General features: G+C 40.3%; 1 protein-coding gene across 1 annotated transcript in view; it reads left to right on the forward strand.

The window, feature by feature from the left end:
• Positions 1–17781, forward strand: part of chinmo (Chronologically inappropriate morphogenesis) — a 54473-nt gene that overhangs the window by 960 nt on the left and 35732 nt on the right. The gene's annotated exons all lie outside the window — the stretch shown is intronic.

Consider the following 17781-nt stretch of genomic DNA (forward strand, 5'->3'; position numbering starts at 1 on the left):
TTTTGGGTTGCATTCTCTTGTGAATTTTCTGAGAATATTCTGTTTTCCACACTTGACAAAATATTGGTATAATATTAAAAATAGCTATAAAGATGTTATCTGATGATCAATGAACGCAAATTTTAAACGTATTTTTTTTTGTTCTTAAAAACTTCCTGAGAAGAGGGTAACTTGTAGTCGTAATACTCGGTCATAGTCTCTTCTTACCTGTTTTCTGTTTCAATAAAAACATTTTGAATATAATTGCTTTAAGGGTGTTTTAATCCCCCATAAATCCCTCCTGCCTATGTCCCTGTCACACATACCCTTCTAAAGGGCTGTGCATAAATTAAAAATATATTACTGCGCTCTTCCCTGCCTCCGCCGCTTCCTCATCCACTGCACACTGCTGCTGCTGCTGGCGTTTCATCTAAGCCAAAAACTGCGTCGCAGTTGACACGCAATCCCCCCATTCAGCCGCTGCCTGCCGCCGCCTGCCTCTGTTGCTGACTGCTCTGCCGGCGTAGCTGCTACTTTGACCTACTTAGTGGCGCAGCGTGTTCCAAATTTTGTGGCGTTGTGTGTACTTTTTTTGTTGTTGCTGTTGGTCGCTCCCTCTCTCTCTCTCTCTCTCGCTCTGGCTCACACGCTCCCCCTGTCTGGGTTTTCTATTGCGTGTAGTTTTTCTGCTTCTGAGGTTGTTGTTGTTGTTGGGGGTCTTCCGCATTTAATTAAATGCACAACTATTTTTTTTGTTTCTTTTTTGTGTCTTGCTTCGTTTCTTTTGCGCTGCATTTTCACTTGTCGGAAGTGCGTCTCCCTCTGGCACACACTCACACTCCCTCTCTTGCTCACCTCCGTCTCGCATGCTCTCTCTCACGTGCATTTGCACAATCATTAAGTTTGTTTCTTAGAATAGGGGGCCAGGCCAACCAATCCCCTCCCATCTCCCTTGCACACTCGTCCGACATGTACTATGAGGCCAGACCTGCTTGATGTTGCGTCTGAACTGCTTGATGTTGTAACTGACGCAATGCAAGTGACTCTCATTCTAGCTGTTGTTGTGGCTGTTGTCGGTGTCGGCACTTGCGTAAAGTGCCTATGATATGCCCCCTTTCTCTCACACGGCTGGTCTTCTTCTGGTCACAATAATTGTTTAAATTTTATGACTTGCCACTGCAGTTGCTTGAATTTTAATGCCAACGATTACCAAGAAAGCAAAAGAGCAAGAAGCAACCACAATTAAAGAAAGAAAGAAATATAATACTAGTAAAATCATAGAAAATGCAACTCTATGTTGCAACAACTACAATAGAAAAGAGAGACAAACTCGAACCTTTGAGTACACTGCAAGAATGAAACATACATAAATTGTCATTTCTGCTTTGAGATACACTCGTAATACCCTATTTCAAGACTATGCAAGCGAGCGTGCAACAACTGCTCTCCAGTTGCATGATTGTTGGTACAGTTGTTCCAACTTGGCTGTTTCTAAAATGGGTGGGGTGCGGTGGAACCGGAGAGAAAAGGGGATGAGGTAAAGGGCCAATTGAGACGTCATCATTGAGCAGCACTGGCAATGCATTTAAATACTCGTATTTATTTTTTTTCTTGAGTATTTCCCATAAAAATATGAGAAGTGCGCTTTGGGCAAGTTTTTAAAAGAAAACTGTAATGGGAAGCCCATAAAATGGAAAGAAAGGAAAGCCTGCTTCAGCGTTCGTTAAACATCGTTTCTAGGCCCCTGCGCCTACACGTGCACCTCTAGGTAAATCCCTCAAATATTAATTATTATATCATGATATTTCTTTTATACTTTGCGTTTTATATCCCAACCCTACCCTATGAAACAATAAATCCAAAGCACGCACCTGTTTTCGCCAAAGGCTGCATTTGGCAGCAAAATTATAATCTTGATCAAAAAACGAAACTTACATGAAATTTGACCATAAAAAAGTTGGTATGAATTAATCGTCTTTATGAGCTACTAATTAGACTTATCAAATAACGAGAAGGCCAACACGAGTAAAGGTTTTCTAGACTGCAAAAATGTGACAAAAGAGTGTCAGATGGAGGGGGGGGGCTATGTTGAAAGGGGAGGGAGTGCCCGACCGACCGAATGGAAACCTGTCAGCGTCAGTCAAAGTGACAATTTTTTCTTCATTTGCTTCTCTTCTCTTTATTTAGTTTTTTTTTTCTTTTTGGGTATGTTGTTTCCATGGCACTTAAGTGTTGAATGTACATACATACATACATAGAGAAACGTACCACATGAGCATAGTAGGCCTATCTTCAGAGGACGGGCATAGATGTCTATGTATGCTTATGTACATATCTATGTACATATATGCTCATATAAATACATATTTGTGGAGCAACATACATATGTGCAATGTCTGTTGGGGTTTGGCAAACTATGAAGCTTTTATTTTTCTTAATACCCTTAGACGGGGGTACTGGTATTTTGGTCAGATTTGCGCATCTTAGTCTTTACCAGAAGAGCGGATAATAGTTTCATATCCTATAACATGTGTATTAGTGGCAACAAATTTTCTGCTTTCAAAGAAAATCCCATAAACATGTACAAATATTAGTTTAAACGTTTCAGCTGTTTTAAAAAAGATCGATCTTTAGAGTATCTCAAGCTTCGGTCTTTGGACTGAGGCTGTCTTTCTCGTGCAGTTTTTTTCTGCCCACCATTCCTCCCCGGTTGGGTTGCTAATTGTCAGTTGCCTTTTGCTCTACTTCGCACACAGACAGGCAGACACACACACACAGACACACACACGCACATAACACTCACACACAGGCAAAACAATCCAAAGAGCAAACGAAATGAAACTTTTGCATGCAAGCGGCAGAGCAGTGAGGGCCTCCTATGTGTGGGTGTGGGTGTATTACTATGTACTATGGTTGCCGCAATAGTTTGCACAAATAGAAAACGCATTTCATGGGCGGACATCTTTGTGTCTCTCTCTCTCTCTCTCTCTCTCTCTGTCTATATGTATATATATCTCTGCTCCTCTTTGGAGTTTATCTGCATTGAACAGTTGAAATGTGTAAAGTTTCATTGCCATTCGAGAGTGCTTCTATGAATGTGTGTGCGTGTGGTGAAGAGCCATAAAAATGGCATATGTACATACATATGTACATATGTATGTATGTACTGACATGGGGCCCAAATATATAGCCAGAGGGAATGGAAGTTATGGGAACTGCAGAAAAACAAATTAAAGGTAGAGGCAGAGGTTTATTGATCTCTGTTGCAACGATGATTTATTTGAATGTTGGGAAAGGTTTTTGATCTGTTCTGTTTACAAGTTCTTTGTTCTACACTACGGCAGATACTTACATACAGATTTAGATACAGATGCAATAGAAAAGCATCGTTTTATACATATGTATGTAGGTATAAATCTCTGAATTCACTAAAAAATTCTTAAACAAAATTCCTTATGAAATATAAAACATTTTCACGGAAAAATAGAAACATTCTCATACAAATTAAATTAAATAAAATTGCAGGCAGGCCAAAAATAACACAAAAATTTGTCAATTCTAAGCAGAACCCTATTACATCACAGCCCCAGAACCGAATGCTGATAATTCCGGCATGAAATAAACCGACACACACACACGTGTAGATTCGTATAAATTTTAAACACACATGCAGAAGGGCGCAACAAATAAATACGAAAAAACAACAAAATGCTGAAAAAACTATAAAAATTTACAACAAATCAGAAAGAGAGAAAAAGCTAATGGATGTCGATGCTATATAGGAAATACAGCCATAGAAATAGGCCTATGTACACTTGTCGTCAGGCCATGTACTATCTCCCCTCTCTTTCCGTCGCACACTCTATCAATCTCTATCTCTCTGTCACTCTGTGCGAACGCAACGCAACGCAAAAAAGCAGCAGCAACAAACAAATATTCACAAGTCGCATCCGAATTGGAGAGAAAGATAGAGAGAGAGAGAGAGCGAGAGAGAGTAGTGTATCAGAGAGCCAGAGAGCGACCTACAATTAAAATGGCTCAAAGTGCGTAAAGGGGCAGGCAGAGGCGTGTGGGGAGGAGTAAGCAGCGGCCTGCACAGCAACAAAAAATATATGTACATACATATGAAAAAAACTACAAAAAACGGCAGCAATAGCAGCAGCAGCGATAGAAAAAACCTTGAACGCCACAACATAATTAAAAATGTGCGTAGACATCAGCACTAGCAAAGAAACACACACACACAGAGACAGAGAGAGATAGAGAGAAATACAAAAAAAAACTTTTGCAGTGCGTAAAGCTTTTACCGCTTCACAAATGACATTCACGCGCAATAAATATCAGGCGGTAGCAGCAACAACAACAACAAGATCATAAACCTAAAAAAGCTCAACTGCAAATACAACAAAATGCTTTTTCTCTTTTAGTTTTTAGGGGGTGTTTGGAGGTAGGGGGGGACGAGGAAGTCTAAAAATGGCCGCAACACAAAAAACTACACTGCTGCTCGTAGGCCTATGACCAATGCAAACGTGTGAGGGAGACAGAGCGATGATAAGCTTTCCGCACACGCACTTCGCAGAGCTTTGCGATGACACCAACAACTGGACAAAAGCTTTTGACATGGCACGATCTATAGATCGATCTATTGTAGGACTAAGTGGAACATTTAGCTACTAGACTTTAGTTAGAGTTTAAGTTTGTTTTTAATCCAATGTAGAAAGTCAGGATTAATGTAAATTATAAAATCTGGTATCAATTTCGTGCTAGCTATTCGATTATGTATGTACATATGTATGTACAAATGTACAATGTACATACACCAAAGACACGGACAGACAAGGATATTTTGTGGCCCTAGCCTCTTGAACTACATACATATATTTATATTAATAAAAAAATAATAATAATAAATAAATAATGTACACATCATAATCACCTTCTTGGCTTTGGCATCAAACAAATCTTAATTCAAACTTAAACACTTCCTTAATCCAAAGTTATTTAACTCTGGACCAAATCACTTTTTAAAGAACCCACAAATTCTTCCTTCAAATCGCACTCAATTGGGCCCCCATTCCGTTCCACTCGCCACCGGTCTTCAAGCTACCATGGAGAAGCTGCAACGGTGACACATTTTCTTTTCATTTTCATTCCATTCGTAGTACGCCCTTTCTTTACCGAGAGAATGCTAGGCAAAGCCACGGAACAAAAATGATTATTTAATTGAAGAACCTTCGGCTACCCCAATTTCTTTTTAATAACAGCTAATTAAGTCAAGTATAATATACGGATATTATGCCAACAACACAGGCAAACACTCCAGAACACTCGACGAAACACATACTTGTATAAATCTTCAAAATTTCCTCAATCTGGGACTGTCACATGAGATTTTGAATACCCTTTACTCGTGCGACACAAGGGGTATATTTAACTTCTCTGGATTTTACCTTAATATAATAGGAGTGTTGAGTTTTCTTGATTCTTGATTTCGTGATCGGATAAAGATAAAATATAAGCTAACATAAATTGATACATATATACTTCCCTTTCATTGTTTCATATTTAGCGTTCCATTATCTCTATCTAAAACAGCAACCTTCCTTCTGAATAATGGATATCTTTTAGTCGAAATGCCATCTACAGCCATATTACAGGATATGTGCATTTTTTTTTGTAATTTCCCCTGCTTGGAAGTTTTATACCCACCGCCTTTTTTCCGGCACCACCTCTTACATACCGTACCCCATCTCGTTGGCCAAGTCAAGCAAAGACAAGACGATTGGAGTGCACTCGTGTCGCAGTTAAGGCGGGAGCGAGAGCGAGAAGTGGAACAAAAAGCACAAAAGAAAAATGGTTAAGGAAATTAAAAAGCATAAAAACAACAGCAGAAGCAGAAGGTGGAGGAAAAGGAGGAGGAGGGAAGCAGCTTCCGTTAAAACAAAAGCGAATTCAAGTGGAAGAAGGAACAAAGAAAGCGAGCAGCAAAAAAAAGGGTTCCCAAATCGTAAGAACGAGGGGGGGAGAGCGATGGAGAAGAACTCACGCAAAGCGCACATATGCAGCGTTTACCGTTAGTCGCTTCGAGGGGCGGTTTTTTGATCTTGTGGTTAATTTCTTGATTTTGTTTTGTTTTATGTCGTGTTTTTCTTTGTTCTGTTCCCCGGATTTCGTTTGCGATGCAGATAGAACTCCGGAGTCCGGATTGCACTTGCCCGATGGGAAACGAATCATTTGCGGGTAATTAATTCCAACAATTGGGGGGGTTAGCTCTCGAGTGAATCTCATTCAAGCTGCTAATGATAGGAAATGAAACGATCTATGGAGAAGAAACTGTGTCTTTGGTTGGTCCACAAAAAAAACGCATGTTCTTGAATGGTTCTTAGACGTTTCATACAACAATTTGTTTGTAATTGGGAAATGCCATTGCAAGCCACTCTATAAACATAAGTTGAACTAAACGAAAATTGCACTGGAAAAATACTTTTTTGGTGTATATTACTCGACCCTCTACCTAACTCTTAATCACTTCTTATTTGCCTATTCCCAATCAACAAAATCCTAAAAAAACAACAGGGAAATAGCGTGGCATTTCTCCCCACCAATAGCAGGGGTTTTTTCCCTCAAGCCTCTAATGAACTCGTGGTCCAACCAACCAGAGAAACAAAGAGAAAAAACCTTTGCACTTGCGACGTTGCCTTGGCTGCATTTTCTTGTAATTAGTGTGGGGTGACTAGGTGGCCCCCCACCCCTTCGCCCGCAGTTTTGATGATTCCAACACTTCCACTGGCATACCATACCATACTCTATACACTCCACACCACTCTCCTGCTACCGCTACAGTCCCTTCTTCGACTGTCTGTCAGCCGTGCAGCCATGTGTGCAGCTAACCCTTTTGGGCCCCTCAACCTCAACTGACATTGAGTGCACTTCAAAGTAGCAATTCAATTTCATGGTTATACCCCCATCCTCCCACTAAAAAAGAGGTTCTTTTTTCCTGTGTGTTCCATGGTGTTTTCTCCCCTGTAAATCACGTCTGAAAAAGCGTTGCACTTGAGTTCGTGGGGACAGAGGCCGCCGAAATGCATTTTAATTAGACCGAAAGAAAAAGACGCGATCACTGCAGGCGGTCCCCAGATGTGTTTTTATCAGTGGTCATCGCAATGTAAATGAGACACCTTGCGCAAGACGAGTGGAGGCGGGGGTGAGAATCACCCACGCATAACGCAATGAAAAACTCGGAAAAGTATGGGAAAATGCATAAATTAAGCTTGAAACAGCTCAAAGCAGTAAATGAAGAAACAACAAGTGAAACAGAAAGAGTTAAGCAGTTCAACTGCATGCTGCTTACTGCTGTCTTGTTCAAGCAGTGCTTGAGTGCGAGGGATGCAACAGAAATGATTCAATGAGCAAGAGCAAGCAAGACTTGCGCAAATGCATTTCTCAATTGTTTGATGTTGCCAGTGGGAGGCTTGGAGTCGGAGTTGGAGTTGGTGGCTACTCCAAAGTGTGACTGTTACAACCAAATTAGGCAACCAAGCGTATGACAAAGAAAGAAGACAATGCCAACTTGTGGCTGAGCTGCTCAGTCAAGCGCCCAGACATGTATGGGTGGCTGGTTGGCTACTGGTTTGAGGGTGGGGTGGAGTTGCGTTGGATGATGCACTCGAGCAGCGGGATGGATGTCTCATGCAACAGATGTGGCCAAAATGTCTCATAAGGATTGCAGCCATTCCTTTTTCATGAGTGGGACTTTGTGGTATATAGTAGTGAACACTCTTAGCTACTTTTACATAATTTCCATCTAAGCTTACCATAATTACACACATATGTATGTATATTGTTTTCTGCTATTGCCTAAATGAATTTACCACAATTTTATTTAATTTCTCTCATTGCAGGTAAGCGAATTTCCTTTTGTTCGAACTAATTAGGCCGTCGCGTCGCCTAACTAAACGTAAGTTCTTGCACCATAATTGTATAAACATTTTTTATTTCTGTATTGCTCTTTCTGTTTTTTTTTTTTAGTTTTCTGCCGTATTTGTTTTGCATTCAACTCCATCCACTTCCTTGGAGGCATTTTCCATTTGCCTTTCCACTTCCCTTCCCTTCGGTCTCTTTCTCTCTCTCTCTCTCTCTCTCTGATACTCTGGGATTCCTGGCCATAAATTTTGCAATTAACGACAAATGTCACTTTGTCTGGCCGATGGCAACGTCGACTACGACAACGACAACGACATCCACTGCAAGGAACTCCAGCTCAACCGGGCGGGGCGGAGGGTTTGAGGTACAACTCTTTTTTTTTCCTTTTTTTGAGCCAGAAGCCAGAGCCTGGCTGTGAATGCTTTTAGCCCAGGAGCTAGCCAAGCATGTCCTGGCCTCTGACCGGGCGGACTACCACTACCCACTACACTCCCCAGCTTCACCACCACACCACCCACTCTTACGGTCTGCTCGTCCTGCAATTGCATTAAAAAGCATAAATTTACTTTAGCCCAGGCTCGGAACGTTATAAAATCCATTTATGCACTTCACTTGCTCTCTTTTGCATGGCTACGGCTCCAACTCTGTGGCCACCAGCCCCTCCCAACTCCGCCCCAGCCCACTCCACTCTTTTGGGCTGTGTTGCATGCTGGTCAGACGTCGAGTTCTGGGGTCCTAGGGTCCCTGCAATCTACAATAATTTCTGATTTCTTTTTTGCTCTGTTCCCATTTTATATTTTTGCTGCCAATTGCTGCAGCTACCAGAGAATCCATGCGATGGTGAGAGAGGGAGGGGACATAGGGGAGACAAGGAGAACGAGAGCTATGCAATTTTTACAAAAATTCCCCACCAGCCACCCACTCCTTCCTGGCATACCCAAAACCCACTTTTCTTTTGTTTTCCTTTTGCTCCTTTTTATTTTTTTTTGACGATGATGAAGTTTAATTTAGACACGATGGGTCCGGGTCCGAGTCCGAGCCTCAGTTTGTGGCAACCTCACCCACCGTGCACCCACTGCAGCCATCCTATAGCATAACAATTGCCACCCACTTTCGGGGGCTAACGAAAGCCTCTGCTGCATGTCAAAGCAGTGGTGGGCCGGTGGATGGGGGGCAGAGGCGAAACAGGAAATTGTTTATAGAGAATATTTTAAATGCAGTTTTTGGTTTTTTTCTGTTTGCTTTTGCCATGGCATATCTTGTTGCATTCTTTTGGGGAGAGTAGAGCAGTGTGGGATATCAGAGAATTTAATTCATGATATTCAAAAAATATTCGACTTTTGAAATAGTTCTCAGCCTTGTGTGGCTGGCTACCATGTTTCAATTCATTTTGCAGCAATATAATTTTTAAAATCTCGAATGAGTGGGCTTACTTTATCGGAAATTGATTCAATTCACAAAGGAAAGTAAATATTCATCATTCATCATTGGGACTTCTTATACTGATCCATAGATATTTGGTCCTGAAAATATCTATAGTTTTTCTAATTGCAAATTGATTTTTCCTGCGGATTCTGCAGTTGGATTATTGCCTTTTGTTGGGTTCTTTCTTTCATTTCGACACCCATTCATTAATCTCTTTCCCTCGCAGTTTCTCCCAGTCGTTATCTCCCCCTATCTTCTTGTTTTGTTCCTCCTTCTCTGCCTATGCATAGTTTTTGCACCCTGTACCACTTGTGTGTGAGTGTGCTTTGTCCATTTCCGTTCTTTGCTCCTCCTCTAATATAATTTCGATTTTCCCAGTTATTTCATTTCCCTTGCACACACTCACACTCCTTTCTCGCTCTATCTCTCTCTGTAGCCTCAAAACTTCATTTCCTCTATAAAATGGGCGTGGCAGAAAATGCTGCAGTTCCCCGGCCGCCCGTCCGCCTCCCTCTCTGGCAGATAAACAATCAGCAAACTGCAGCAGCAGCATAAAATACAAATAAAATAATAAAACGAACAAAAATGTAATTCCCCTCTATGCCTGTTTTTTCTCTGGTAAGCGTTTCCTCTTTGAAAACTTTTTGGATGCCGACTTTTTCGTCTGGGTGTGTGTGTGTGTGGCATGTGTGTGTTGCACATTTGTTTGGCATGCGCTTTTCTGCAGAATTTTCGGCAATATTCCATTAATACTCCTCGTATGCGATGCGAGTTCTGGGGACCCGCTCTTTGTTTGTTTTGTCAGTTGTGCAAAAAGTTTTTGTTTTTTTTTATAAATAAATTTTTGCAACGATAAATTTGCAGAATGCACAAATCAATTTTGTTGAATTGTTTGTGTGTGTGTGTGTATGTGTGCTGGCCGCTGCATAAATAAATCATCAACGTATTGGGGGGACTCCATTTTTTGCTTTTCGCTAGAGATCCAATTGCAGTATCCTGTTCTGCAAAAAATATGCTGTCAATCGTAAATCGAAATGGAAATTCGAGATGGATAGAGAGAAAAATCAGCCTGCATTTTATCTAACAACTAAACTTTATTTTTAGTTTTATTTTGTAACTAAAAGGGAATTTGAGCACAAAATGGAATTTTTAAATGAAATTGAATTGGAAATTTGATAAAAACAAAAATATATAAAAAACAATTTCCTATGGGAGGATAACAGTTTTGTGATGGGTTTCCAAGCTGGCAAGTGGATTAAATTTCATGATATTCCATGATAAAATAATTTAAAATATATATTGCATTTAAAACGCACTTCACAGTAAACAAAACATAAACAGCACATTTGTGCGCCGAACTGGTATTCTTTTTCGATTATTAAAGAACCTGAGGATCTGAAGATCTGATGATATTTCTAGCATCTCAGACTAAGGAGATCGATTCAGGTTTAACTGAGTTTGAGGTGCGCTAACGAGATATCCTTAAATTGCATTCACTTAGACCCCAACTTAGTTAAGCGGTCAACCCACGTCGTTTTGCATACTTCAGCGTATGTATGCGCCACCCCTTTCCACCACCCTTTAGAATAAGCCGCCGCTGCCAACCCTCTCTAGACATCTACAGAAATCCTCTAAACAAAAAACCTTTTAGTCCCAGCCGAAACTATTGATGGATGCCAGAGCTCACACAGACGGAAAACTAAAACCTTTTATCAAAGATAAATAAAATGGGGAAAAACTAAGGCAAAGGGAAGCGCAGAGAGAGGAGGGGAGAGCTGCATGCGACAAATGCAGGGAAAAAGGGAAAATGTGAAAAAGTCAGACGAATCGAGCATATGTGGGAAGTGGATGTTTGGGAAAAGCCTCTAGTTGAAAGCCAATGTGCAATGTCTATGCTAGCGGAAATTCTAGAGTGGTTTTCCAAGGGGGTGGAGTGTAATGTCTGCCTCCGTTGCACCCTCTCGCAGGGCTCTCTTTCAACTGCAGCAAATGTGAAATAAATTAAAATATTTTTATCTACACTCGTGCACGTAGCCCTGCAGCACCACCGACCACCCACCCACCCCCCTTTCAGACAGCTGTAAAAGTTTTTCCAAGCTTTGGAGTTTTCCAACCCTTCTCTACTCTACCCTCTCCCCCGTCTTTCTCACTGTTTGTCTCTCTCTCTCCTTCTCTTTGTGCCTTTGGTAAAGTTTTATTTTTGCAGAATTGCATTTTTTGGTCTAAAAAATGTTTGTCATTGTTGTTTGTTATGCAAAATGATTGCTGCAACTCTGGTAAAAAAGGGTTGCAAACTGCAGTCTCTATATTTCTTACTCTTTTTCTCTTAGTTGCTCATCTCTCTCTCTCTCGCTCTCTTTCTCCCTCTCCCCCCCCCCTCTCTCTCTCTCTCTCTCTGTTGCTCTGTCTCTCTTTTATGGCGTATACATATGTGTTGTCTGGTTTTTGGCGCATTGCACTAACCGACTATAAATGAAATGCCGCATGACGCCTACCCCATTCCACCCCAGACCCAGACCCAACCCAACCCACACCCAAACCCAAACCGGAGCCCAAACCCCCTGAACATACAAGACCCCCTTTGACTACACTGTGTTCAGCCCCTTCTGCCAGAGCCCCTGCCTTTTTCTGTGTGCCGCATGCAAAAAAGTGAAAGTTTCTATTGCTCCTTTTTTGAGCTTTCCAGAGAGAAGGAAAGAGAGAGAGAGAGAGAGAGCAGGAAAAGTGGGTAGAGAGGGTGTATGTATGCTCTGCACTTTGTTTGGGGGTTGCATCCCCCTCCAGGCACTGGCCCCGTGCCCGTGCCATCATCCCCCCCCCCCCCCCCCCCCCCTTGGGCCAGAAATGCTGCAGTCGAGGGTTGTTGTGTTTCATAATGATGACAGGGAACGTTGTGCCTCTGACTCCGATGCTCCTGATGCTGTTCCTGCCTCATCATCATCATGATGATGGTATGCTATGGGGATGCTGATGATGACGTTGTGTGCAGGGGCTACAACCCTCATGCAATGTTGTTGCTTCCACTGCTGCCACTACCACAGTTTCATTGATTTTCTTTTTTCTTTCCCTTTTTAGGTATTCCTTCTTTCCACATGGCCCAAAAAAATAAAAGGCGGAAAAACTTTTTTCCAGGCAACAGAATGCATTTTTTGTGCGCCGCCTGCAGACAATGCGACAGACAGTGGCGCGTAGTGGGGGAGAGGACTGGGTGTTGGGTGGTTGGGTGTTGCATAGAGAAAATATTCGTTTGCTCGTCTGGGGTCTGGCTAAAGTCTGGCAAGGAAATCACAGACGATAAGGAAATGAGTGAAAATTCATTTCAGTCTTTCCCTCTGTCCCCTCTGTCTCTTTTTGTGCATCTATCTATCTCTCTCGCTCTCTCTCTCTGCCTCTTTTTCTGTCCGTTTTGCAGTATTTTATAGTATTTTCTCTGTTTTACTACGAGCACAAGTTTCCCTTCCCTTCCATCAGCTCAGCATTCTGGCCTTCTGTCTTAGCCTTCGGTTCGGCTGACACATTGGGAAGCGCACGTCTAGCCTTCCGGCTATAATTTGCTTGCATTTTCCCCCTTTTCTCCCTCATCCCTGTTGCATTTTGAGCAATTTATTGCTGGGACATCATCCTTGTCAATGGTTGGTCTTCCTTTTCTCCCTTTTCCCCCTTTTTTTGTGTGGCCATTTTTGTGGTTTGAGAAAAACTTGAACCCAAATGAAATTTCTTTGGGCTTCACACAATTTCCCCTTTTCCCATTTTCTCTCTCTCTCTCTTTCTGTTTTTTTTTTGAGCAATTTTTCATTAGGATTTCTGTTGGGTCCTGCGGCAGTTTTCTCTAGTTAATTTTTGTGATTTTCTGTGGAAAGTGCAGTGTTGGGGGGGGGAGAGCAAAATCGTTGCAGAAAAGCAATAAATTGAGAGCTGAATGGGAAAATAAATTTCTGCATGAAGGATAGTAATTGGAAATGGTCCGATATTGCAGATGGAATGGGAATGGGAATAAATCTATTGAATGCATTCATGGATACATAGGAGAATAAAATAAAAACAAAAAATATATTCGCACAGAGTTCGAAATAGGAATCGCCGCACAAATAATAGAAAAGTACAAAATTCAGTCCTGCGATATATTCAGGATTCCTTTCCATATTCTTAGCCTACTTTTAGGCGCCGGCCAAAGGTTTCTTCAATTCAGAAGAGTCTTCATATAGTGAACATCAAAAGATGGATAGCTGCTCATATATTTTCTTTATATTTATTCAAGTTTGTTGTGGGTCTATTATGGCAACTGCAATTCGCAGATACGAATCTGAAGCCGTTACACTTGAGACCTCCACACACAGAAATAGCGATGAAAACGAGTCAATGAAAGGTGGAAAAAGGCGGAGATACACCTACACCAAAACACTTTCGATTTGGCTGCCAAAAAGTCATAACTTTCGCTTTTGTTTCGTTTGTGCCACGGAATAAGTCCAACCCCAGGCACAGACCCCAAGAGGAGACCCCAAACCAGACGCCGACCGAGTCACAATCCAAGTCGTCGCACGGGTCTCATGGGCGCATTGTCGCATTTCCAAGTTGTTGCACGCAACCAGAAAAAAAATAAAAGAAAAAACAGCGGCAAACAATAATAAATAAAATATGTACAACAACAAAAAAACCGACAAAAAGTAAAAGTCATGCGACAAAACAAATTTTTTTGCAGTAAATTGCATGCGACGTTTCATTTTTTTGTATTCTTTTTTTGCGCCTTTTGTGTGGTTGTCGGCGTCGTGACAAACGCTGTCTGGGACAATTTGAGTGTGACTTTTCGTATACACAACCATATCTGTATCTTTACATATACATATCTATCTTTCTGTGTGTTTCGGGGCAGCACTTTATTTGAGCTTTTTCGTGGGCGAGAACGCATCTGTTGAAGTGCCAAAAAAATCCACTTTTATAAGCCTCTCTCTTCATCATTTGTTTTCTGCTTATTGTTTATAATAAAATTGTATATCAATTGTTTTTATAAACATTTGAAATTTTATAGGTAAATTAATAATAGGTTTATATTTTGGGTGGGCGAGAATTTTAATGGACACACGATGGAGATGTAGAGATTCCATTGTGAGAGTTTTGATTTGAAAGAAAGTTGCTTTGGATATGATGGTTTGCATATGTCAGATGATTCCTAAGGTCTATGGAATACAACATTTCGAACGATATTTTCACCAGAACTTCTTCTTCAAGGTGAATGTTTTTATTAAAGATTTCAATTCGATCTGAATTTTGTTTCATATACCAATTTCAAATGTTAAATATGTTCCAAATATTAGGCGCTCTAACTGGTTTTCGGGTAACCTTCATTCCCCAAGAGTTTTTCCCTCGCTTCGTAGTACTCCACTCCACTTATTTATGTACATTTTAAGCTTGTAACACTTTCCATAAATTTAAAGAAAACTCTCCTCTCTGGTCTGGTCTGCTCTGCTCTGGTCTTTCATTCATTTCTCTTTCTTTTGTATGAATGAAAATATTTGTATGCATATCAAACACAAACTCACATAGAGGAAGATATACATATGTACGTACATATGTACATATATAGTATCTCTGCCAAGTATCTGTATCTGTGTCTGTGAATCATGTAAAAAAGTCAAGTAAAAGAAAGAGCGACCGAAAGAAAAGGCTGAAATAAAAATCAAATTTATCTTGAACTTGAACTTGAAAACAAAATGAAAATGAAGACACATCGATGTAGATGGTTTGGTTCGTTCGGCGACTTGCCCGTTTTGTTGTTTGGGGGAATACTCGTAATATTGTGGATAATGCTGTTGTTGTCGTTGATGCGAGCGTATTCATGTTGGTATTGTTGTCGTTGTTAAATGTATTGTTTTGTGTTCTTGTTACGTATATGTTAGTTATGTTGTTGAGTTGTAGCACCTTTTATGGTTTATTTATGGGGAGTTGGTTGCGGTTAGAGATGCGGGTTTAGGCTTCTTTTCACTATATATTTTTTATAATTATTTTTTATACTTATGATGCTGGCGATTGCACTGTTGGTGATTGTTTCTGCAGCTTCTTTCGCTTTTGTTTAAAACTCTTAACGACTCTCCAGCGCTAGTGCTAATGATGATGAGATGCTGAAATTACTGGCTCAGCGATACAAAAGCCGAATGCAATCAACAATTGCAGCTCCCAAAAATCAAACAAATGCCAACCAAAAAAAGACAACAAAAAAATTAAAAGAGTAATAATTAATACGCCGACATTTTGCAGTATGAAAATGTGTAATTAATTTGATATTTTTATATTATTTTATTATTTTTTGAATGTCAGCGCAGAGGCTCAAAGTCAGCTGCTGCTTGCCCAAAATGCGACTTTGAAGCGTCGCGTCGTTTCGACTGCAACAACAAATATTTTATTAATAAAAACTTGTATTCTGATGGAGCGGTGGTGTTTAGGGGGTAATGGGGAAGAGCACATTGAATGCACACAAAATGTATTTTAATGAGATAATCGCTAAAACAAAACAAAAATGCTGTGCAAAAGTTAATCATGACACAGACACAGTGTCCGAAAATAGCACAAAAAAGTACATATGGAATATATATGTACATACATATACCCATATAGTATATGTACATATATCTTCTGTCTGGGATTGGGGATATACCGATATGTATGTACATACAAATGGATAATGCATGAGGCAACATTTCGCTGCATTGAGAAAGAGAGAGAGAGTTTGAGAGCTCGACTTGAATGGAGGATCGCGTCATTTTGCGGCTTTTAATGGGTCCAACATTTGGGGGTTTAATTAGGTAAAATATAGTTTTTTATAATTAATACAAATTTTTAAAACGTTGCTCAATTAAGGGAGAGATAAAATGTATATTTGAAGAGATATACGAATAATAACATACGATAAGCAGCCATTACAAATTCGAATTAAAAATTGGAAAATTGGCAAATATTTCAGTAAAAGAGGAGAGATGCAGATACACATACAGCAATAATTACGATCTATAAAAGACATAAAAGTACATCTCAATAGCTCTCTAGAGTCCCAAAAAAAGTATCCAAATCCGTATATTAAATTTGTCCATTAAAATCCAGCTAGTATCAATTAAACTCAACTAATGCACTCAATATTAAAATGTCAAATATCGCCGACGCGATCAAAAAAAGAAGCAACAATAAACGCTTCCGTAAATAAAGAACAAAATTCAGCAGCAAATGCGACGTCAGCTCATGAGAGAGATGAAATCAAATGAATTTTGGATAAATAAATACACGTCCAAAGCTAAAGAGAAGCAAATCCAATGACATAATAGAGCAAATAAATGTAGGTTCATATAAATACATACATATGTATGTATATCTAAGATACATACATGCATGTGTTTGAATGTACCTACTTAAAAGTATAATTTTTTGGTGGGATAAATAAATGCCGATGCAAGTTCATAAATAAATGAGTGCGACATTTCAAAAAGAAAAGAAATTTTTCAATATCATACATATTCACCTATTATGAAACGTACTTTTATTGATTAATATTGCAAGCATGTGTACATCAATAAAATACTAGATGCTGTTCGGTGGTGCAAGAACACTTTCTTAAAACATACTTTTAATAAAATTCCGAAAAGACATTTAAGGAATGGGACTGATTCGTCGTTTCGATGAAGAATGACGGATGGTATTGCACAAATAATGACCAGTCCAGTATATTTCTTATAAGGATTACCTAATTCGACCTATAAATTCTTATACAACCGATACTCTACTTATTTACGTATTTTTTCTCTATCTCTGTGTCTGCACTCCACTCCCCTGTGTCTGTGTAGTTATCTGTATAACTGTTTGTTGGCCGTCCGTCTGCCTCCTTCTTCTCCCCTCCATGTATTTTATCTCCTCATTATTATGTATTAGCTAGCAGCATTATTATTTACTCGCCAGACGCTGGCTCTGGCTGCGTGGCGCGCGGCGTCGTGCTGGAAGCAGCGTGGAATGAGAGATTCGTGGAAGTGGGACACTTGTGTGCAGTGTGTGCGCTTTTGTTGTTGTCTCTCTTTCTGCCTTCTGCTTCTGCTACGGCGTCTCTTTCTTTTTCTGTTTCAAAATTTTTTTTGCGGCTGTTGCCGTTTGCTTCCCCGTTCGCTGTCTTTCTTTTGCGGCGCGTGTGTTTAATTTTGTGTGCCAGTGTGTGTCTTTGGCGCATTTTATTGATGTTTGGTGTACCCTGTATTTTCCGAGGCTAAGGAAATTATGGATGCAACAGAATGGAGAAATATCCAGGTACAGCTATCCCAACTGGGTCCCATACTCTACCGCAGGATGCAACGACCGAGCATTACTTAGATCCTGTTGCCAGCCTGCCTTACTTCCGAGTACAGGGTATCCCAGTCACGTAATATTTCATCCATCACTCTTGCTGTTTCATTTGTCCTCACAAACTTTTGTAGCGCGTGTCTT

This window comes from Drosophila pseudoobscura, chromosome 4, assembly GCF_009870125.1.
Source record: "Drosophila pseudoobscura strain MV-25-SWS-2005 chromosome 4, UCI_Dpse_MV25, whole genome shotgun sequence".
NCBI lineage: Eukaryota > Metazoa > Arthropoda > Insecta > Diptera > Drosophilidae > Drosophila > Drosophila pseudoobscura.